Below are 24,613 nucleotides of genomic sequence, written 5' to 3' on the forward strand. Positions count from 1 at the left end.
ACCATGCGAATCCTCCTTCTGGATCGTTCGAGTTTAGAACGCTTCCACGGGATTCGAAGATAGAAGAGTCGATCTTTCGGGGACGGGGACGAAGATCGATTGGCTCGATTGATGAGAAAAGGAAGAAGCAACGCGATCGATCGTGAAACGCGATTGCGTAACCCGTCTGGCCGCGCCGTTTTATCGCGACGATAGCGAAAAGTGGAAGCACGCTCGGTTGCACACGCTCGTTTCCACCCGGTTGGAATCTTATCGATCCACGAATTTTTGGATAAATGGTCGCCGTGGAATTCGTGATTTTGTTGAATCACAAGATTGAAAACGAACGCAAAGAGTGATCGATCATCCGTAAGCAATTAAATATGCTCGAACTAAATATGGAAACCGCTCGCCTTACATCATCCGCCTTGTACAAATATTTGACTCGAGCAGCGTCACGATCGTGCGTCACCGCATTCGAATCGATCTCGATCCACTCGCTTTCTCGTTCGCTCTATCTACTGTCATCCGTGAACTTCCACGTGTGTATGACGGATGTGTTAAACTTTCCCTCGCAATCCAGGCAGAAATTTTCTTTCTAAATCTCGAAACTTACTTTTTTCCCCCTTCCTTCTCTCTCTCTCTCTCTCTCTCTCTCGTCATTCCCGGTTTGTTTTGCACGAGATACGAGAGGTCGATAGCGTTTGTCGCGACAACGAACGATGCACTTGGGCGCGAAACGTCCGGACGGCATTCCCCGAAAGTGAGATCACCGAAACCCTGGACGGCCTCGAATAGAGATCTATCTAGCTTTCGATGCATCTCCTTAAATCAAGCTCTTTCTTTTTTTTCTTTTTCCGAATCAAGGAAGAACGGGAATTCCTGCTCGAAGAGAAAATTCTTACGTTGAGAGAAGGATAAACGCGTTCCATTTCCAATCGCTCGCTGATGAAAAATATTTACCGTGGCCGATGCACGGCGTCCTTGTCCCGCGCACACTCGCGCATGCGCGCTCCTATATTTTTATCGTCGTTACGTTTACGACACGGGTCGAAAATTCTCCGGCGGTAGCCGGATAAAAGAACGTACGCGCGTTTCGCGATCCCGTCGAACTGTTGCCGCTAATCAGCGTTAAATAAGCGGCGTGCAAACATCGTATCTCGAATACACGCGTGTTTACGCGCGTTTTTCATCTCGGACGATGAACCTGTCTCCTTCTCTCGTGCAACATATTCCTCCCCTCCTCCCCCTTTCTTTTTCTCCTCTCCCTTTATCCTTCGTTCTTCTTTCTCCCCCTAGGTGGCGGGGCCCACGAGGCCACGCGTAATTTTAGCAGCGAGAACCGTCGAGGGCTTACGGCATCCGCGACGCTCAATTAATACAAAATGAATAATCGGCAACGATAACAATTTCAAAACATCCTCGTTTCCGATATACAGCAATCGTTTCTCGGTAATAATCGGTTATCTATGTTCCATGCTATTTTTCAAAGGAAAAAAAAATATATATATATATATATATATATATACATATTGAGTCACGATAAATTGCGCGACGCGCCTTCTTTGTCGAAGTCGAAACGAAACGAAACGAAAAGAATAGAAGAACGCACGCAACCAATCGGCGGATATATCGGAATGGAAAAGAGAGAACCACCCTCTCGTATTCTTTTTATCAGGGCATGTGGGAGGAGGCGTTTCGACCCTCGAAACGAGACGAAGCGGCCGGTTGGGATCGAAATATTTAAATCAGTGGCGCGCGGCGGAGGCATTCCTCTTGTCAATTTTTTTCGTGCGCCGGGCGGACGAGCGAGTTGGAAAGGTTGGTCGGGTGGATTTACCACGCGAGCCGTCCTTCTCGCCGAGCTTTGAACCAGGCCCATAACCTCGCGGTCGTTCGACTCTCGCGCCTTTCGGTTTCTCTCGGACAACCCCCCTCCCCCAACCCCCTAGGACACGCGGCCGGCCACGTACCGTGTAACGTCTCTCTTACTCCTAAATCGGACGAGGACGCTCTGAACAGAGAGACGCGCGGATCAGCGTATTTATAAATATGGCCGCCCGGTTCATGCCCCGTGTCGGACCTTCGAGAGAAACGAGGGGAAGAGAGAGAGAGAGAGAAAGAGAGAGAAGGGAGGCCACACGTCGGTCGGCGACGATGTTGTTCAGCCAACGACTACTACAACCACTACTACAAAACTACCACCACCATCGTCGCAAGAGCATCGTCGTGGAGAGCAAAGGACCAAAGAGGAGGATGAAAAGGAGGCGAGAGAGCGCATCGGTCCAGACTTATTCCAGTCCTCGCGAATACAAGGTCAACCGGCCACCGCTCCAGTGCAGTGGTACTAACCTCGTCGCTCGCCTTCCTCTCCTTGTCCCCTTCTTCTTCGTCAACAGAAACGGCATTCTGCGCTCTCCTCTCCTCTGCTCTCGCCCGAGCGCAGCCATCAACCTTTTTTTCTCTCTCTCTCTCTCTCTCTCCTTTTCTTTTCCTTCCCTTTTCTTTCTTTTCTTTTTTTACGCCGCGCACCAATCTTTTTTATTGGCCTTCCTGTTTAGCCTTCTCGCCTCCCGACCCTTCTCCCGACGTGCACGCACGCACGCACGCACGCACGCACGTACGCTTATGCACCACCCGATTATGCAACCGAGTTTACTCTAGTATGACGCCACACGCTTCTAGCCGCCACGTTCTAGCTTACGCTTTCCGTTAAAGGATCCCTCTTAAGCGCGATGCAATGCAACTCGTGAGCAACGCGTTTACGACATTTCTCGACTCTTTCGCGATTTTTAATCTCCTCTCCTCCGTTACGAGCAGGATAAAAATGTAACGACGAGATTAGTTTCGAGAAGCACGTTTGAAAGTAATCGTGCTTGTCTGTATAAATGTACATATATATAAAAGGACAAAATTTTGAGGATATTCATCATCGTTAAGAATTATAGAAAAACCAAAACGTGCCAGTTTTATTCACACTCGAATCTGAATTCGATGAGGAAGGGGCAGGCGAGGGGCAGGAACCGACGAGAGAGAGAGAGAGAGATATATGATCGAGTCTATACTCCATTGAGGAGGGAGAAAGAGATGCGAAACGTGACAACCCCCGAGTCATCGGTTGCTCGCACGGATCACCGGCCGGTGCACCGTTCCCAAGGCCGTCCCCTCCCCTCCCGCCCCTGCCCCCCCGGCATAGACGATAATTCTCTCTCCTCTCCGCGGGCCTAACTGGAAAGCCTCCTCGAGCCGCTCGCGGTCCAGAAATATCGGCCCCTCGCATCGGCTCGCCCCTGGCGCATATTCACAAGGCCATCCGGTCACCGATCCAAACGCTGCTACCAACCACCTACGTGCACTCCACCGTACCGAGAACGCGATTATTATGCAACTAGCTTATATCAGAGGATACGGGGCCGCTCCTCGCCCATCTACCTACTTTTCAGAATCGAGAATTGAAAGGGGGAGGGGGAGGCGAGTCACGAGATTAAGGGAATTGCGTAACTCGGGGGAGGGGGGATTTGAATAAAACGCACGATCTTTGAATATTCAGAGAGTGGAAGACGACTGAAGGAAGGAAAGAAGAGGAGAGAAGAGCTGTGTCGATCGAATATAAAATTTGTATGACCCCCTCTTCGACGATGATCGATCTTACTCGCAATTTGATAAAATTTGATAAACGATATCTTTTTCACAGACACGAGTCGTTCGAGAGATCATGGTAGTCGATGATGGACGAAATTCTTTTAGAACAGAAATTATTTATTTGTGTAATAAAAATTTCCCTCGAGATTGGCCGTCCAACGATCGAGAAAAGTAAAAGTGTTACGCAATGCGCGACGAGTGCACGCGAAGAAGAAGGATCGGCGGCGACGAAATTCCTCGAAGAAGAATCGAGGGGCGACGCCTAATGACCGTGGCTCGTCGACCTAGACGCATACGCAAGGTCATGCGGCCACTGCTCCAATGGTATTATAACCTCAACCTTCTTCTCCTCCTCCTCTTTCTTCTTCTTCTTCTCCTCGTCCCCTCCGAAACACGGTCGCCCGCCCCCTTCCGCGCGCCCGCCGCCCGCGCGCCTCTCTCCCCTCCAGGTCCTACGCTCGCGCTCGAATCGCTCGTTCGCATGTGCGAACGCGCCCTAAGCGCCTACGTGTCGCGTCCGCCTCTGCCCTCGCTCCCCCCTCCAACTCGCGCTCCCTTCGTTTCCCTTGGTCGCCTTCGCTAGTCGTTTCGCTTGTCCAACCTATCCTACCGAGTACCGGGAATGCAACCGATTATGCAACTAGTTGCGCTGCTAGCTTCTTGTGTCATAGGGACCTCCCTCGAGAACGAGCGCTCCTCCGAGCGGCCCTTTCGTACCACCACGAGCCATTTCCATTCCGGCCGGAATGCGGTAGAATGGGAAATCGTCGCGAGCTTCGAAATACGAAGATCAGATCGAATTCGCGAAACAAAGTTGAACTCGAGTTATTTATCGTCCGAAGGGGCTAAATTTTTAGTGGATATATACATGTATTATATTGGGAATATTTTACTCGTTCAGGCGAGGGGATAAAGTTTATATTCGAATAAATGACGTACGACGGGCCGCGCTCGTGAAAGCCGCGCTGCGAGCATAATGGTAGGCACGTGAATCTCTGGCGACTAGCTAGGCAAGCATCGAGGATATACCGCAATGATGTAACCAGTTTCTAGGCATTCGTGTCACTCGTCGCCAGCTGTGATGGGAAGCTACGAGAGACACGCGCGCGGCCACGTAACCGGCACCCAGTGAATCACCCGATTTCACGCAAACCTGTAATATCGGGTGTCGTCCTCTCCTCACGCGTCCCGTTTATTTATGCCGTTCCGGCCAAACGCCCCACAGTCGACCACGCTTCTCCTTATCTCGTCCTTCGTCGGACCACCAGTCATTACATACATACATATATATATATATATATATACACATATATAACTCTTACGAGAAGTCTCTGTAGTTGGTAGTTTTTTGTTCTCGCTTTAATTTCTCTACGATATTTCATACACATGTTTGTGCACGTCTCTAGATATTCTCGTTTACACTTACAGCATTTATTTTCGCTACAAAACCCCCTTCTCTCGCTCCTCGAATCGTTACCAGAGCGTAACCGCGCTGTTATCCGAGGCTCGTCGGAGGGTCGAAAACAACCGTTGATTCTTACGCAATAGTTACTCGACGATACGCATGTATACACGCAGAATGCCAAGAGGAATAATCTCCGAAAACTCGAGACACATTTCCCTATCCCTTGCGAGGAATGCGCTCCTCCACCCTGTTGGCGCTGCGCATCCCCTCCCCTCTTCGTTTCGAAAAGAAAGCAGAAACGAAGGCGGCGGCGGTGGCGGCGACTACTGGTGCAGCGATCGCGAGGTTGTGGACGCCGGCGCGAGTGGTGGGGCGGGCGGCGGACGCCCTTGAGCGACGGCCAATGCACCGTGCGAGGTTCAAGGCAGAGCGGCGGTTGCCGTCGCGCCGCCGCCGCCTCCGCACCCCTCCCCATCCTCGCCCGCCCCAACCCACCTTCCTGCATCCATTCTCTCCCTCTCCTCCCCCCGTTCCTCTTTTCCCGCGAAACGAAGCTTCGATCCTTGACCCATTTCTCCTCCCTCTGCCCCCAAATCTCCACATTTTCCCCCTACTTTCCCTTTCGGGCCAAACGAACCCGCACGCTTTACCTGGCCCCTCTTCGTCGCCACGAGTCGGAAAATTGATTCAAATCGTATCGTTTGCGGAAAGGAAGAGAGAAAAAGGAGGAAACAAGGCTGGTTGAAAAGGGGGCCGAGGCGCAACGCGTAACCTTCTTTGCCTCCCCTCCTCGATGCCCTCGAAAAAAATACGCGGCTGAAGGTTACGCGCATCGGGGAGGAAAGGAATGCTCCCTCCTCTCGTTACGGTCGCCGATTCCTCGTTAGGGTGATTATTCGTTCCCTTCTCCTCCCAGGAAAGAGAGGATCCGCTCTCTCGAAATCTTATGGGATACTTTTTCGCTGGACGGGGCTCACGTTGCGGCGATGTGACCGACCGGGGGGTCACCGACTCGCGTTTTTCCTTCGAGGGAAGCCGGGGCCTCGAAATAGAACGATTATTCGACGCGCTCTTTGTCGAGCGGAGGAACGAGTCAAACTTTCCCCGCAGTTGTCGAATCTCGATAATTGGAAATTCTCCTTTTCGAGAAAAAAAATGTATTTTCGAACGCAATTCTCTCCCTGAAATTACGACCGTGAGATCGGCATCGATGGACGGCGAAGCGGAGAGTTTCGAATTCGTCATGGAAATTTCTGGAAGGCGGGGGAGAGGAGGAGGAGGGGGAGGAAACCTCGGCGCGTTTCCTCGGGTGCAGAGAGCTCGTTGGCCCCCTGCTCGTCCGGTCTATGACTCAGGAATGACCCTCGATGAACCGCGGCGAGCGGACCGGGGCGAAATTTTTAGCCACGGCCGACCCCAAAATATCGAGCGCTCTCTCTCTCTCCCCCAACCCTCCCTCTCTCCTTCTCTCTCCATTTTAGATTCCCTCTTTCGCGCGGATACAAAGTCGAGGAACGATTGGTCGAATCGTTGAACTCTGGCTCGGCGCCTGTCGCAGGTCGTTGGATCTCGCTCTCTTTTTCTCTCTTTTCCCTCCCCTCTACCCGAGAAACTTTTTCGAAAGTTTGGGATAAGGATAAAGTCCAAGCAAATTCAAACGTTCCCCCGTTGGGAACAACGGAAACTTGCCTTTCCCTCCATATCTTTTATTTCTTCTCCTCCGTCCGGCGAGACCGATAAAATATCCTCAAACTATTTCAAGATTCTACTATTTCGATTCGTTATCTTTACCGCGTGCGCAAACTTAGATTATCGAATAGCATATATATATATATATACATATACGTGACAATAATAGAAGCGAGAGGTAGATAGAACGTGGACGGAAGTCGAGGCAATCATTGTCGAAGCGTGGCCAGATAATAAATATCGTCGATCCTTCCTCGTCGCGTTCCCTCCTTTATCGCAATTAGCGCGAGACTTATCGCGACTCTCGGGCCGAAAAATCGAACGCCGAGAGCGGCGGTTTATTCTACCGTCGACGACCGGTTCAGAGTTAAACTTAACTCTTTGACATTTCTCTCGAAATTTCGCCCCTTTCTCTCGTTTCTTCGAGAAAAAGTCGAGTTTCGAGAAACTGAGAGGAAGTCGTTTCTTACGAAATACTCGAACAGAATCGTATTTGAAAGAAACGCACGATACCTTCCTTAAATATGACTAGTAACAGATAGTGACAAATTTCGTTCTCCTCGATCGATCCAATACGCGATTATAAACAGTCGAATTCGATAAATTCGACCTTCGTTAGTTTCAACTGGAACGAAATTGTCGGAACGAAATTTTAAAAACCAGTTTTGACACTTGCGTACTGTTACTTGTACCTTCTCCGTACACTTTGCATAACTTTTTTCTTGCCTGAACAATATTCTTACCTTTTTAGTGAGAAAAAAGGTGAAATATGTCGAAAATGCTCCTTCCAGTCTTGCATTTTATTGTTATCATACGTGAAAAGACACGACCGCGCCCAGAATCGAACAAATTTTTCTTATAAACAAACCATGAGATGCCAACTCTCGAAGTATAACAACACGGTTTAGAATGAAGTTGGCTGGATAAAACGTTCGACTAGCGACACTCGTGTGGAAAAACGAAATTACTTTCCGCACAACCCATATACATATATATATATATATACACATATAAAGAGAATCAGGTTGGAGCGAGGCGAAGCTACGCCCAATTACGCGATAAAGCGAAGGTTGGGTTGCCCGGGTGATTGTAAATAATAAGAGTAACCGAGGATGGAGCAACGATCGAGGTCTCGCAGTACGACGCACCGCGGCGTACTTCGTTTCGCAACCCTTTTAAAGGAAAGGTTAGCTAAATGTCTGCGGAGATTATTGCAACGGATTAGAGATTTGTCTTGCACAACTCGCTACGCCCGATCGGCGTAATAAACGGATTTTTTTCTTTCTTTCTTTCGCTCCGTTGTTACGTTAACAACCACCCTGACAGCCGAAAGATACGAGCGGCCGTGTGTCGTAACCTGTATCCGCCGTAATACCGGATCTAATACCGCGGAATTAAGGCCTCCGCCACGACTGAACGAAGAACGAGCTGATGATTTCACCAACCATTATATTCACCCGCTCTTGTTTATCGATTTTAAAATTTATCGCCTCTCTCCTCTTTTCTCCTAATTTCACGTGTTTATTCTTAATTGGCGAGAAATATAATTGGCGCTGTACAAATACGATTGTATCGATATATTTGGTGAGAATTATTTATCTATTCTCTCAGGATCGGGTGGAGTGGGGAGGAGAGGGAAAGGAGGGGTGGAGCGACGCGCGCAGGCACCTTTAAGCCAAGGTGCGTTATTCGATGGGGGAAGCCGTTAATTCTCGTCGCTTTGACATTAGCGACGCGGTCGGCTTGCCTCGCCTCGACTGCGCGCACTTTATTTCGCAGTCGGTAAATCGTAAAACGTTAAGGCCTCGAGACATCGTTCCGCCGTGCTACTAGCACCTATGCATCACGTTATTTCCCCGCTGCTTCTGTGCCCGCCGAATTAATGGCTTTATCTCTCTCTCTCTCTCTCTCTCTTTCTCTGTTTCTCTTTTTTCTCGCGCGCTTCGTCTCTCTCGTCTTTCTCGAGACGTGAGTGCTCTCCGAATATTTCTCCCCGAATATTTCTTCTCTAAAATTTCGAACGAGGAGGAGCTCCATATCGAAGGATAATCCTTTCGACGATTTTTATTCGTCGTATTTTGCGAGTCTTTCGAACTCGTTCGATTTTTCTATTTTTTTCTTTTCTTTTCGTGCAATTTCCGGATCTCTGTTTCGAACTTCTCTCCTCAGATTCTCGAATTCTCGAGAAAAGGTGAGTGAAATTACGAATGGGAACTTGTTGCAGGCGAAACGAAACACATCGTTGAGGAAATTTGAACGATCGTCCAAAAATCATTCACGTATCCCGTCGATAAAAATCCAATGCGCCGCGGTCTCGATCTGTTTCGGGGGAATTTTGATCGCGAAATTCGCGTGTCCAACCATGCCTATATCGAATTCACCGCGGTGGGGTTGCGGTACGAACGTGGAATTAATAATTCGGTCGGGTGACACTTCCCTTCGGTCGGGGCGATTAAAAACGTTATTATCATAATTGGCGCACACGTTTTAAGCGCAATTAAATTAATTGGCCGTTATGCGTGCCAGACGATTTTTCCTTCTTTTTCTTTCCCCTCGCCGCTGTTCGAATTTCGATTCGATCCTCGAATCACGCGTTCGTGATTCAATATCACTTATTTAGCGATATCACTAGAAACTTTCCGAGGTAATTTTACAAGAATCAAGTTGGATTAGAATTCTATCAAGGATAGGTATTCTCATCCAACCTTTCTTTATCCTATTGAGAATTTTCTTTCAAATATATAAAATCTAAGAAATTCGAAATCTCTGGTTAGTGAAGAGCAGCAATTAAAGAATCGTCTCCTCGACGTTTAGAACGTTATTCGCGCGACTTGTTGCGTTGAAAGAGCTCGATAACAAAGAGGAGAGGAATAATATAATCTCCCCGAGAAATCGACGTGTTCTTAAAATAAAACGACGCGTTGCGAGGATCGAATTATCGATCGAATCGAACCAATTTCGTTCCCCTCTCTTCGGTCTCGACGAGAAGACGAGTCTAAAAGCCTCGCGTCTGTCGTCGGGCATGTTCCCTTGGTGTGGAAAAAAGCATTGTGCCGAACAGCTGCTCGCGACCATCGTCCTCTGCACGCGTCCTTGGCTCGAGCCTAAACAGTCTCTAATCCACCAGTTTGAAAATAAGTTTCCGTCCAATTTGAAGGTCACGTCTCCGAGATCGGACTCAAAATTTAAAATTGACAAAACAATTAAACGTAAAGATATACGTTACACAAAATTTATTCCAAATTTGAGAAAGGAAACTTCTCCCGAATCCTTCGAATTAAGGAATATATTTCTCGTCTCCCTCACAAAGGAGAAACGTAACTTCGAAATAAGTTTCCGTCCAATTTGAAGGTCACGCGCTCCGAGATCGGACTCAAAATTTAAAATTGACAAAACAATTAAACGTAAAGATATACAAACACAAAATTTATTCCAAATTTGAGAAAGGAAAACTTCAAATTAAGGGATATGTTTTTCGTCCCCCTCACAAAGGAGAAACGTAACTTCGAAATATCCTTTGAACGTAAAATTTATTCATTTCTTTAAACTTTAAATCGGGAGTAATGCATCCCCTACTGTATCGGGACCAATTATTGCAACTCGAAAATAAGTTTCGCGAGGTCCACGTGGCGGCAAGGTCGGCCCGCGTTCCGCAGGAAAAGCTCTTAGCCGTGGAATCGAGGAGGAATTTCTCGCGTGAAACGGCCGGATTTAGTTTCTTGGCCGAGTGGGAGAGGGGCCTCGGTTCGGGGAACGACGACGACGACGACGACGACGTCGAGGAGGGGGAGGGTGGTGCACCGGTGGAGAGAGGCAGATGCGAGCAGCGAGCTTTATTGGGAGCGTCTGGCTCGGTTGCAGTTTGGCCGTCCGTGACTACGAGACTCCGAAGGTCCCTGGAACGTTGACCATTCGGCTCTTAAAGGACTCTGTTGCCCGCCAAGGTCACCTATTGAGCCACGTCCACTTCTTCCCTTCCTTCCTTCCTTCCTCCTCCTCCTCCGGGACCCCCGATCATCCGATCCTCGCGCGTTTCGGCCTCGAAACGACCAATTTCTTGGAAACGAGGCTTGGATCGACGAGAGAGAAAGAGGGAATGGATATTTGTTGCGATCAATTTTTCTCTCTCTCTCTTTTTCAAATTCGAAAGATTTTTAGAAAAATGCCTCCTCTCCTTCCAAATTCCTCTCCATTCCTCGATTTTCAAAGATCGGATAAGGGTGATCGCCGAAGAGAAAGAATACACACGTGTGTGTGTGTGTGTGTGTGAGGCGTGATGTAGGAGTTGGCGCGAGATACGGCGTACAGGATTCATAAATACAGGATGGAGGGAGCGAGTCAAGGCGGGGGCCTTGGGCCGCGCACGAGCGTCGCAGGGGTAAGCCGCACTCGCCTCGTTGATGGGTTGACTGACGATTTGTAAAGAAAAGCCGGCGGTTACCTCGCAACGGGTACCTAACGCGAGCCTAATTGAAACGAGGCGTGCGCGGTGCGAGGCTCTCTCGTATCCTCTCCTCGGTGTATTTATATAAAAATCGACGCGGTACAAAGAGGATAGGGGGAACGAAACGCAATTATTATCCGTGCCACTTGACCGAATCAATTTTCTTTTTTCTTTTTTTTTTTTTTTTCGATACGACCTCGAGACACGTAGAAAATATATAGAACACGAAAAATAGGAAGGAATATTGTACGGGAAGAATTTTCGTATTTCTTCTATATATATATATATATGTACGTACGCGCGTATATTAAGCGAGGAGTTCGAGAGAAACGATCGCACGGCTCACTCGTCATAAGCGCGGTGCACTTATTGTTAAACATCTCTGACCGGCGCACTGCGGCACGCGCAGCCTCGTCCTTGAACATTTTTTCACGAATACGCCGCCCGGATCGGGATCGAGCGGCCATCGTCGCGCCGATTGTGTCCTCGAAAAGGAGATGTAATAAAGATAATTATATTCGAGCGCGGTCAACGGGCTGACGTCAATATCGTTGCTCGATTACACGGCCGCGTGTAACGCAATTTCAATCGATCCCTTGCTTCTCTTTCTTTATTCATCCCTCTTCGTCTCGTCTTTTCCTCTCTCTCTCTCTTTCTCTCGTCTCGCCTTCTGGTGTTATCGTGGCGAAAACGCGAGAGGAGAGAAAGAGAGATGAATCATCGAACGATAGCCGGCGGAGTACGAATTGGTTTAGAATTCCAAGTCTAAAACCACGTTTTTCCTTTTAAATGCGTGTAAATGTTCGCTTCGTGACGATGGAAAAAGGGAACGATGAATTGTGACGAAGAAATTATATTTTTTTTAATTACACTATCGCGAGAAATAAAATTCATGTTTATCTCGTTTAATTTATCTAATCTAGATTTTTTTAAACGCGGATATACATTTGAGTTTGCTTTTTATTTTCTCCACTTGATAAGAATGAAGGGAGCGAAGAATAGGATAACGGCGAAAAAAGTGTCGTCGGATATTTTGTTCGGGTCTGTTGCAACGCAGAAAAGCTGCAGTTGGCCAGCGTGCAGTTTGCGTTGCTAATAACCGAAGGCCAAGTCAAACGCGAGTCGATGACTCCTTTCTTTCTTTCTTTCTTTCTTTGCCAGCTGCCTTGCCCGTGCCATACAGGGCCCGGCCGATCCAGGGTCGAAACGATACCATCCTCGATTTTTTCTGACACGACCTCCGCGGATCACAGCTACGGGTTCAGGGTCGCGACCATCGGGGAAAGAAATCGAATCGCAAAATAGTGGCCGGGTGAGTGAAACCAAGGAAAACCAGCCGCATTTTTCTTTCCTCGTGCGCGTTGTTATCCTCCAACATTTGTCGGAAGCATACGTCTTAAATAATCGAACTTGTCCTTTGTCATTTTTTCCCCTATTCGTCGCTTAAAAAATTAATCGTTACCTCGTTATCCATGTTGTTGGGATATCCACGCGCTTGTGCAAAAATATACAAAAATCGACGAAGAACGTACGTGACGAGAACGTTCAACGTTTATGAAATGCGTTTTATTTATACAAATCAATTAAATCGATTTATCCTATGCTGTATACGTCGATATACAAAATTGAAATGTGAAAGGATTATTAACGAAAGGAAGTAAGAAGGGAAGAATAAGTAAACCGCGCGGTCTGATCGGTTACGTCCGATTCTACTCGGTGCGAACTTCGGCGCAATTCGGGCAAGGATCGTGTCACGTTCGGCCGTTCCGCCGAATTCGTACACACCGATGCGCAGACGCACGTGGCGACACAAGCGATTCGTGTTGACCGCGTGAATGTCACGGGAGACGATGCCCGATCCGGTGGAAAGTAGTATTTCGACACCCGTGCACGGTCACGGTCGTCCCGTGCGAAACTCATCGCGATCAACGACTTCCTTTTCAACAACGCGTCACGTATTCCATCTAAGAAAAATCGCGATTCTCGATTCTCCTCTCATTACTCCTACGCATCGAGTCTACAATCCTCGTCAATTAAACTTTCACCGGATATTGACCGTAATAAGTATGATACAAATTTGAAACGAGTCAAAATTAATACGAAATTGCGTTTTAACTCGATAAACAAGCGATACTCTCGGTTATCGGATATTTATGTTTGTCTCTCTCGAAACGTTTCCACGAATATATATATTAATATATTGATCCGTATACGTATACGTTAAATCTAAACGTACGAATAGGTTCACGACGTAATTCGCAACCGTAAAATCCGATCCATCGTTCTCCTCGCCCTCTTCTTAATCATCCTAACCCATCGAACCGCATTGAAGCGAGCGCAGGTATAGAGTTCGTTTCCAATTAACAAGACTCTGTCTGCAGACGAGGCAAGGGGTCCTATTTCGTAACGTCGAAGCGAAAAATCGCAGAAATGATGAGCAGTCGGCAAGGGGGAAAGGGGAGGGTAGTAGCAGCGCGGACTAGTTAGCGCTATCGGCGGCCGGTTGGGAAGGAAGGGGGAGGAGGGAGAAGGCGGCACGGAAAGGGATTCGCGGTTTTTGTGGTGGGGCTGCGGAGGGTCGATGGAGGGCGGTGGTGGGGAAAGAAAGGGGGAGCCGGGGAGTGGGGCGGGCGAGTGCAGCAGCAACGATGCAATTAGGCGAGTTATGCGGAATGACGTCACACTTGGAGCCGGGGTAACTGTGCTGAGTCAAGGACAACCCGTCCAAGGCCCTCCCGCTCTGCCCGCTCTCAACCCCTCGCGCTCTCTCTCTCGCTCCAACTCCTCGCGCAAACTCAACCTTTTTCCGCTCCCCAAGATTCGGAAATCTTCCAATCGCGTTTCTTCCTTTGTTTCTTTCTCCCTTTTTTCCAATGTTCTCTCCAAGAATCGAGTTTCTTGCTTATCGCGCTTCTCCCGTAGCTGGGTCACGCGATCAATTTTCGAAGCGTAAGCTTCAAAAGGTGATAGAAATATTGTTCGCGCGACGGACAAAGAAGTGACGAGTGACGCATTTTCGAGATAATATTTCCTAATATTTTTCTCGGATAATTAATAATTTTATAATTCGATTATAAAATTACGTTGTTACGAATTCTTTCTCTCGTTTATCTCGTTTATTTACGCGATGATTCGCGAGTGCTTGGACGATAATAATAATAATAATAATATAACAATAATAAAAAGTCGACGCAACTACGATTCATCCAGAATTGAGCGTCGAAAAATATAACTATAGTTAAAAATTTTGAATAAAATTAATCCTAAACTAAATTATTTATTATTAAAACGTTCGAATTACTCGTTTCGAAGTATTAACTTTATTCGTAACTCTACAGGAATAAAATGCGTGTCATCGAAACGCGATGGATCTCCTACGCGATAATGAGACAAAGATATCTCGAAATCTTTTCCCCCCGATTTGCCACCTTGACAGTCGACGCGTTAATCATCCTTCTCCCTTTCTTTCCCCTCTCCCCTCTGCGAACAAAGTGCAACGCGTGCAATCGAGTCATACCTCGTAATACGAGAGAGAGAGAGAGAGAGAGAGAAAAAAGAAAGAGACATAATTCCTATAACCGATAGGTGTTAATAATAATCGAAATACGAAATACTTTTTTCCTCCTCTCTCATCGAGAAAACGTCAACGGCGCTCGGTTGCCAGATTTCCAACCTCCGTATCGTTTTTTCTTTTTTCATATTAATAATCGTCACGGTCGCGCGTATCCTTCGATTTCCAGACGATTTCCAACGCTGTTGGCCGAGTAGAGGGAGGGGAGGAGGGCTAACGTTCGCAGCGGCCTTCTCCTCGACTGCGTCGAACCGAAATGTCCTCGAGTCATCGATTCCGGTATTCCGCACGGTTTCCATTGATGTGATCGATCCGCTCGAGAAAAGGAAAAAACGTTTCGCGCAACGAATGCACGAATCTCGCGGCTTTGTTCGAGCGTGCGTGTCGCAATTGGATCGCGGAAGCGGGAGGGAGAAAACGTTAACGAAGCTTAAACGTTTACCGGCTTCGTTTATCTTTTTCTTTCTTTTTCTTCTTTTTTTTTTGTTTTACGATCCCTCGTTTCGTATCCCCACCATTCTTGTAAACGATCCGGCAGGCAAGGATGACGGAAAAGAACCGGGCCCGTTTGTTTTCCCGCCAGATTCCACCGCGAAAAGGTCGTTCAACTTGTTTTTCTCAACGACAACTCGCGAGGGATCGACCATTATCGGACCACTCGTTATTTCGCGTTGTTTCGCGTTAAAAGATAAAACTTTTTCTTTCCTCTCCTTTCCTTGGACAAGAATTAGCCGAGACTTTTTTTTTTTTGCCGCGTGAGAGTGTATATCCATCCGAAAAGAAAACGAAATCGAAATTAGCTTGTCCCCGATCCCGAAGAGATAAGGAATACGTCGAGCCTGGGTCAGAAAATACGCAAAGAAAATTCTTCAAGGACGCTGCTTTTAATTCCTCCCCTTTTCTTTATCGCACGTTCACGTCTAACGTGTCGCGGCCTTAATTAATGGTTGGCACGTCATCGTCGAAGTTACTTTTTTCCCAAAAGCAAAAGAAAGAAGTGTTTTCAGACAAAAAGACTGTGTTGCTAATTGCGTCTCGAGCGAGGATTTTTATCAATCCGTATCGGCCTCTCTTTTCTACGTTGTATTATATGGTTTCCGTGACCAATCGAACGCGATAAAGAAGTTGGATGAAACTCGTCGCGACTCATCGCGTCGAGGATTCGTGGTTTCCGGGAAGGCTTCGTCAGCCTTCGATAACGAGCTTTCCCAAGTTCGTCGCAGCCGAAAATCGAGTGTCAGCGGCGACACGTGGCCGATTTTGTTCCCGGAGAACGTGACACTGCACAAGTTCATCGAACGGATGCCTCGTTCGTCAAACTCGTGAATGAATCGAGCGAAAAAATATTTCGAAGCGTCTCTATCTCTTTGTCTTTTCTTTCTCTGCAAATTTCTTTATTTCAAGACCGGTATATCTCGAAATAGTGGTTCGTTCGAATTGAATTTTTTTTTTTTTTGGGGGATTTTGAAAGAGAGGATCGACGCAGTATATCGAAAAATGAATCGAACAAAAAAAAATATTTGAAATTCTTTCGAGTTCTCTGCAAATTTCTTTATTTCAAGATCGGTATATCTCGAAATAGTGGTTCGTTCGAATTGAATTTTTTTTTTTTGGGATTTTGAAAGAGAGGATCGACGCAATATATCGAAAAATGAATCGAACAAAAAAAAATATTTGAAATTCTTTCGAGTTCTTTGCAAATTTCTTTACTTCAGGATCGGTATATCTCGAAATAGTGGTTCGTTCGAATTGAATTTTTTTTTTTTGGGGATTTTGAAAGATCGACGCAATATATCGAAAAATGAATCGAACAAAAAAAAAATATTTGAAATTCTTTCGAATTCTCTGCAAATTTCGATCGATCTCGAAGTAATGGTTCGTTCGGATTGAATTTTTGGATTTTGAAAGAGAAAATTGACGCAATATATCGAGAAATGAATCGAACAAAAAAAAAATATTTGAAATTCTTTCGAGTTCTCTGCAAATTTCTTTACTTCAAGATCGATATATCGATCTCGAAGTAATGGTCCGTTCGGATTAAATTTTTGGATTTTGAAAGAGAAAATTGACGCAATATATCGAGAAATAAATCGAACGAAAAAAAAAAAAAATATTTGAAATTCTTTCGAGTTCTCTGCAAATTTCGATCGATATATCGTCGATCTCGAAGTAATGGTTCGTTCGGATTGAATTTTTGGATCGATCGAGAAATAAATCGAACAAAAAAAAAAAATATTTGAAATTCTTTCGAGTTCTCTGCAAATTTCTTTACTTCAAAATCGATATATCGATATATAATTATATCGATATATAATTTTTGGATTTTGAAAGAGAGGATCGATTCCCTTTTCGAATATTTTTCTATAAATTTAATTTCCATTATCGTCGATCTCGATCGAGATTGGCTTATTTGAATTTTCAAAAAAAAAAAAGAAAAAAAGAAAAGGAACGAGGTAGCCGATTCGGTGAGAAAATTCAAGTCGGAGGTTTCTCAGATGGATTCACGATTCGATTAAACATTCCATTGTTCCTCGAGGATCCCGCGATCGTCTTTGTAAATCGCACCTGGCTCTCATCGCGTCATTCCAATCAGCCTCCAATCTCGATGGAGATGCATCTTTATAAACGCGCGGCACTGGACACCGTGTCTCCATGATTATTATTCTCTCTATAAATAACGTCCCCGATGACGAGACTAATTCCACGCGTCGCATCCCAGAAAATATTTCCCTCTCCGTTCTGTTATCCAGCATCGAGAGGAGAAATCATCTTTTTCTCGTCTCTCTTACTCTTGCACGAACTAAGGAAAAGGAAAGAAAACGACGAGGATCGAAAAGAGTATCGCATGGATCACGAATGGGAACTTGTAATCTCTTCTCTTCTCGCGAATCTCTGTAATGGTTTATAATCGGCTGATAATACGTCAGAATATTCTGAAATTCTATGTCATGGACCCAGCCTTGGATCGAGCCTACGATACACGTAGCCAACCCAATTATATATTTATTTGCTACGTAATATCGCGCTGGCCCTGATCCGACCGCAGCATGCAACTCTTGTATAATCGTTATTATGTAAGAGCGGCTAGTAAACGGGCTATCCAACGTTTCGAACGCGAGGCTAGAAAGATAAGAAAGAACGTACTTAAAAATCGAAACGCGATCCAAAACGGCCGGCAGAAACGCAAGAAATTTCTTTCTTCTCGACGAAACGTGGAATGTTTTTTCGAGGGAGAGGTACGTAGGAATTTTGTTTTTATCCTCCGTTTTATTTATCCGGACGATTAGATTAGGTTTTTCGAACGAGTAGATTAAACAAACGGTACAGCTTCAAGAGCTCCCCCCAATTCTTCGACGCGAGGAATATGGTAAAATATCGCTTAATAAAACGCGATTCGAAACAAAAGTTTCAGGAACTCGCATGCGCACGCACATATCTCGATCCTCATTAAACCACATTCGAGCAAACTGCTCGTTAAACCAGATTCGTAATAAGATCTACCATCTAACCATTACAGACCTCATTACACCCGTACTCTCATTCCACTCTCCACAGGCCCATAAATCAGTTTATCCACGTGGATAAGCGAACAATGTCGAAGGTGATCGGATCGATAAGATCGCCGGTGACATTTTCTGCCACTGATCTGCCTCGCCTTCTCCATTACACACACACACATACATACGTATATACGTATAATCTCCACTTCTCGATAACGGTACACTCGATATACTCTCGAAGCAGAGAAAGATGGCGGATTCGATGGCTCGCCTCGCGAAAAAAGGGTCGCGCACGCGGCCGGATCGTGATTCTGCCGCTCTGGGAAGTGGGCAAAAAGTGTGCGCGCAAGGCTGTCCAAGTTGGCGAGGTCAGTGTTGCGCGAGTGACACGTTCGCGTGCAAAACGGATCACTGATCGGGAATTTCGGATATATAATCTTGCGTTATCGGGATTTCAGAGTTGGACGATAATTAATTCTCTCGTAATCGATTATTCAATATGGTAACCGCAATCAAATCGATCATCGTAATATGTAATAGGTAAAAATCATTTCGATGATTATCGTTTATAGTTCATCGCTACTTGAATATTTGGATTCAGCTCTATGTTTACAAACTTCTTCGCTAATCGCCTGACGCTGTACTATTTGGAAGAGGCGAATGTTATTGTTGACATTTTTTGCTCTAGCTAGCCGGCACACGTGTACAACGACGCGTCTAATTCGGGGAACCAGTTGTCGGTTGGTTTCACGACCTAGCTTGTAGAATATAATTCTCTTTTTGGCAAATTTTGTCGTATCGTCTTTCACTCGTTCGTTATATTTTCTTAAATACGTAACGTTTCGAAGTTTCTCGAGATCGAGTCGTGTTTTATTGATCATTTAGCAGGTGATTTTTGTGGAGGTGGAGGACCGAGTTAGATTATTAATACAATTTACGAAAATACATTTAATCGGCGATATCTTGTTATCTATGAGTTTTCCAACTGAAAGTGATTCTAAAGTAGTCGATAAACTTTTCTCGACGATACGATTCTTCTCACGCATTCGTCACGTGATTCCGTTTCACACACACGCGCGCGCGACATCCGATCAGGAAGAGAATTGTTTCCATTTTCCATCCATGTTTGAGGCGACGTTCTTGAGGAATCTGACGCATCCAGCCTTCCGCGGAAAATGAAGAGAATGAGAGAAAAAGAAAAGGGAAGAGAGAGAGAAACGATGGAGTTTTTTTTCCGGTCCCTGGCGAGTTGAGAGCGCGAGATTGAAATATCGCGCAGGTGGTATTATGTTACGGCAACGGTGAGTTAACGGTGACGTGGATCGAAGAAAATTCCATAGCGCTCACGGACGAGCCCGAAGGTCGATGTTTCAGCTGGGGGAAAAAATGGAAAAATCGGTGGAATAATTCGACGACTCGGAGAAAAACTCGTGTGCAGCTTTCGATTTAAAAACTTCCAGTTTCGATATATTCCCGTTATCCGGTTATTATAAAAGAATGTAAGAGAAGAGAGAAAAGAGCGCCAATGGATGGATACAACTTCTTCCATATCTGTTACGTCATCGAACGATGATCCAACAAGAAAATTCCTAATTTGAAATGGAATGAAATCGAATATATAGAATTATCACGGTGAAACTATCGTTCCAAGCGATAAAGAAAGCGGTACAAGGACGCTCGATAGGGAGGCCGATAAGAGCCTCGGCTCGAATCGAATCGAAATATCAAAAGAGAAACGAGACGTTGCGGCGTTGTGCCGGGAGAAGAATAGAGAGACTTTCGCGATGGCTCGTCGACTCGCGAATTCGGTAGAGGAGAAGAAGAAGGGAAAAGAAAAGGAAAGGAAAAAACGGGAAAAATGGTGTCGAGGATCACGAGTATCGGCGAACGAATTATCTGGGGACCGTTCTCCTTGGCTTGGATCGATGTTTACGCGTTATATCACCGAGTGTCGGCCGATAACGAGCATTACGTATTAATAACCGCTATTATTGTTGGGAGTCGCGCACGGCACATCGCGTCGCCGCAATAAACGATAATTGCAATGGCAATCGGCCTGCGTAACCTCTTACGTCACCGATAGAAAAATCCATCCCCGTTCTCCCTTAACCCCCCCCTTTTTTTTTCGACGATTCAATCACTCTCGATTTTTCGAAACTTTTACTCACCAAATGAGATAATTTAGATTAGAGTAACAGGACACTCTTGGAACAAAATATCCTTAGGATAGAATATCTCTTGGAAGAGAGGATTTTTACGTAGGATACTCTTAGAAGAGAGAGAGAGAGAGAGAGAGTATTCTTAGGATAGATATTTTTTAAGAGCATCTTAGGATTTTTAAAATAGGATAGGGCATCCTATGAGAGAGTATTGTTATTAGGATATTTTTTATGAGAGCATAGGGCATCCATTGAATGTTGTTAGAATAGGATACTCTTACAGGATACTCTTGAGATACTTAGGGCACCCTTTAGGGATAGGATAGGATATTCTTAGAATATGATAGGGTAAAAGGTACTCTTAGAACCTTTTTAGGATACCTTTGAGATAGGGCATTCTTAGGATTGGGGTACTCTTAGAATATTATATTTTTAAAACAGGATAGAGCATACTTATTATTAAGTCGAGAATAGAATTATTCCAAATTTTCATCGCAGTTGGGGGGCCGTTTTGCGCCTCGAAACGAAAGCATCCGTTCTCTTTCCTTCTACGTGGCGTGGAACACGTAAGCCGATTATTCGACGCGGTTATCGGTTGGACGATGAGTCAACCGGAAGAACGTGCTATCGTTTTCGTTCTATCTTTGTCCAATCTCTCGTTAATTATCAATTAAATAACCATTTTAGGAATCGTTTTTCGAAATCGTTTCTAAAACTTATTTTCTTCCTTTTTTCTCTCTCCCCTCTTCCCGTTCTTTACCTGCCGCGTTGACGATTTTGCGCGAATCCCTTTGCAAGAATTTAGAAGAATTCCTCTTTCCCTCTTAATTTCAATTTAAATTTAACTTAGGAAAAAGGAAAACTTTGGCCTTTGGCCACCTTCCCAATCGTCGTCGTCGTCGTCGTCGTCGTACGTCGTTGTGTAAAATTTCTTTCGATGCACGCGATCGTATCGTGGAATTGAGAAACGTTGATCAAGGAATTTCCTTGTTGCATCTTCTTGGAACAACGACAACAATGTTTCGCTTCTTACCAAGAATCATCGTTGGCCCGATTTTCTTCACCCGTGTCGACTTTAAAAAAACAAAAAAAGGAAAACTCGAGTTGGCCCATTTGCAATTTCGCGATTTCAACGACGGCCGCCATTTTAAAATTTTATCGCAGGGCTGATCGCCTCTCTCTCTCTCTCTTCTCTCCTCTCCTCCCGGATCGAATCGTGGACGAGAATTCTCAAAGTCAAAGTCGAGGACGAACGATTCGAGAGAAGGTTCGATAGAATAGCTGAAATTTCCAAATTCAATTGAGTCCAAAAAAATTCCACTATTCCTTTTCGCTCGAAACTATTTGGAAAAAAAAAAAATCCTTGCCAATTCTACCGACTGGTAGAATTTCGTAACAAATTTCCTCCCGATTGATCGAACGATTGCACGAAATCGGGTCGCGAATTCGTTCCGTTGTTTTTCTTTTTTTTTTCGAATTGTCGAAGCGTCGAAGCGGTGACGGTGCCTCGATCGTAAAGGAAAGGAAAAAGGGGCAAAGAGAAAAAGAGAGGGAGAGGAGGGGGGGAGATCGGCCCAATTACGCTGTGGGGCTAAAAATCGCGGAACGTGGACGATCGAGTCCGGAAATAGTCAGCCGCGCGGCCGACACTTCCTTTTATGTCGTCCGTTTCTTCGACGTGCCGTGTCGTGTATATTTGTGCAACGGTAGAAATTAGACCGTGAGTAGACCAGTGGGACATCGGGAATCGAAGGGTATTCGAAATAGACGAGGGGGGAGAGGGGTGGTTAAATGGAAAGAAATAAAACGGGAGTGGAATCGGCGTGTAAATTCTTTTCTTTATTAATTTTTCACTCGAAACAATATCGATGGAACGTTTATTAATTATATGTAATAATCGGCTCGAGGACGAATGGAAAGATTCTTCTTAAAAATATGGAAAATTTTTGGAATCTGTTTAAAAAAGAAATACGTTATTAATTTTTCTAAAATTATATTTATTCGATGTAATATATATATATAGAGAGAGAAATGAAAAGATTCATCTTGAAAAGATATGGAAATCTGTTTTCGTTTAAAAAAAAAAAAAAAGGGAAAAAAGAAATACTTGCATTCCGTTCGAATTCCGTTCGAAGATGGACGATACGAGAGGAGAGTGTTTGCTCGGCGGGGAGATTACAAAGCCGATTTCGACGCGATAAACAAAAAAAAATGGTTGCGCAATTAGAGGGGAAGCCAGACGCTGTCTAATGTCACCGCAAACAAGCTTATCGCTCGATAATCATCGTCTGATGCATGTACCAACACCTCGTTTCTTCTTCTTTTCTTTTTTTTTTTATCGTTCGTATCCCAAATAAGCTGATCGACGACGCGCGTCTCTCTCGCGTAATATTTACACCGTCGAGTCTCGCTCGAACATCGTCGAATCAGGCTCGAGCCGATTACCCCCCCTCCCCCTAATCACTTGTAACCACCACCGATTTTAAACCAATTTAAACGAAACAAATTCCAAGCCCCTCCTCCTCTCCCCCCTACCACTTATACACTTGGATTTCAGTCCAAGGATAAATCGTACTGCTGGATCAATAATACCGTTACCGCCTCGAATCGAACGCGAATCGAAATAAAAATAAAATCGGAATAATATTTAACTTTCGATACTACGAGATACAAAGTCTCCTCGAGTACGTCTCTCTTTCTCTCCCACCTTCTCCCTCCTCCTCCTCCAGCCACTTCACTTTATTTCGAAAAATTCTTCTCGATTATCCCGAAATTCCTTCTTCTATCCCGGATCATTCTCCGTCGATGGAAATCTTACGAAATTACCAACGAGTTACGAAACTTTGCCCCCGTTGAATTAGCGGAATGGAACGCGGCTTTATCGACACAGTTCTGTTGTAGCCGATCTGGATCTCGAGTTTTCATAACACGCTTTTCGATGACGCAATGGGAGAGAGAGAGAGAGAGATAGAGAGATCAAACCGAGCGATAACGAACGTTCGTGCATTTACGTCCAACGTGTAGAAACGCGGAGAATCTTTTTCACTTTGCGTCAAATTTTGACGGGTTATTGAAGCGACATCTGAAAAATCAATCGAGCTTTGCATTTCCTCGGCTCTCTTGGGTGTGGTTTTTGAGCTACTGGTTTCTAATTCGTTACGAAACAAAATTGTATTTGGTAGAACGGAAGATTAGATGTCCGACGGACATTTAGTTCATCTATGTGCGTTCCTTTTTTCTCGACAAATGAAACTCGTCTTTCTCGAAGAATTCATCAAGAGTTTTTATTTTCGTTCCCAGTCTTCTTATTATTTTTCGTTTATCTTTCTCCTTTCCATATCTTCCATCTTCTTCCATCTCGAGCATTTCAGTTACAATTTCGTCCTATTCGGATCCCGTGTGTTTTTCAGACCGCACTTTTTTCTCCAAGTATTTAATGACTCATTTTACGAGGATTCTCGCCAAGCTTCGTCGCTCGACCCTGTCCGTCGAAACTTATCGAGTTTATTAAATAGAAAATAACCGAGACACTTGACTGTCCAACGATACGATGAATTAAGACGGATGGAAAAGATGGGTGGGGAGGGGAGGGTTAGTTATCGGGACTAAGTTGGCGGCGGTCAACTTTCTAAGGCGAGGCCGATTTTTCCGCGGCCGGTAGCCTCATTTCGCCTCGATTCGAAACCGTTAGAGGAGGGGGGAGGGAGAGGCGATCCTCTGCGGAACTTTCACGTGACACACTAAAACCGCGAAATGCAAAACCCGCGGGTAATTCGAATCCGATTTAACGAAACGATTTACGAGCGAAATAAGGCGCAAGAGAAGCGCCGCGTTCCAGTTACGATCGATCCACGATCGTTGCGGGTGAATAATCGGTAAAATAAATTATTTTTTTTTTTTTCTTTCTCGATCGATCGCGGCTCAAGCGAGTATTTTTCGTTTTTTTTTTTCTTTCTTTTTTTCTTTCCTTTGTTGTAAGATGCGCGAACATGGAAACGAATTGATCGAAGGCGTGCACGTTGGCCGTGATCGTCTAGTGGTTAGGACCCTACGTTGTGGCCGTAGTAACCCAGGTTCGAATCCTGGTCACGGCAGTATATTTGTATTATTTTAATAGTACTTTTTTCCTGTTTTTTCTCCTCGATTCGAATTCGAAAGATGGAAGGACATTTATCACGAGGTTCCAAATACGTGACTTGTATTAAATATCGATATTCGCATTTA

The 24,613-nt window shown here is 45.2% G+C and overlaps 1 long non-coding RNA gene and 1 other non-coding gene across 2 annotated transcripts in view; both read left to right on the plus strand.

Annotated features, from left to right (window-relative positions):
• LOC133666994 (uncharacterized) overlaps nucleotides 1-24,613 on the plus strand; it is a 76,956-nt gene that overhangs the window by 46,364 nt on the left and 5,979 nt on the right. The gene's annotated exons all lie outside the window — the stretch shown is intronic.
• Nucleotides 24,412-24,483, plus strand: Trnah-gug (transfer RNA histidin (anticodon GUG)). Its single transcript has one exon. It is a non-coding gene; the product is annotated as a tRNA-His (tRNA).

This window comes from Apis cerana, linkage group LG11 (assembly GCF_029169275.1).
Source record: "Apis cerana isolate GH-2021 linkage group LG11, AcerK_1.0, whole genome shotgun sequence".
Taxonomy (NCBI): Eukaryota; Metazoa; Arthropoda; class Insecta; order Hymenoptera; family Apidae; genus Apis; species Apis cerana.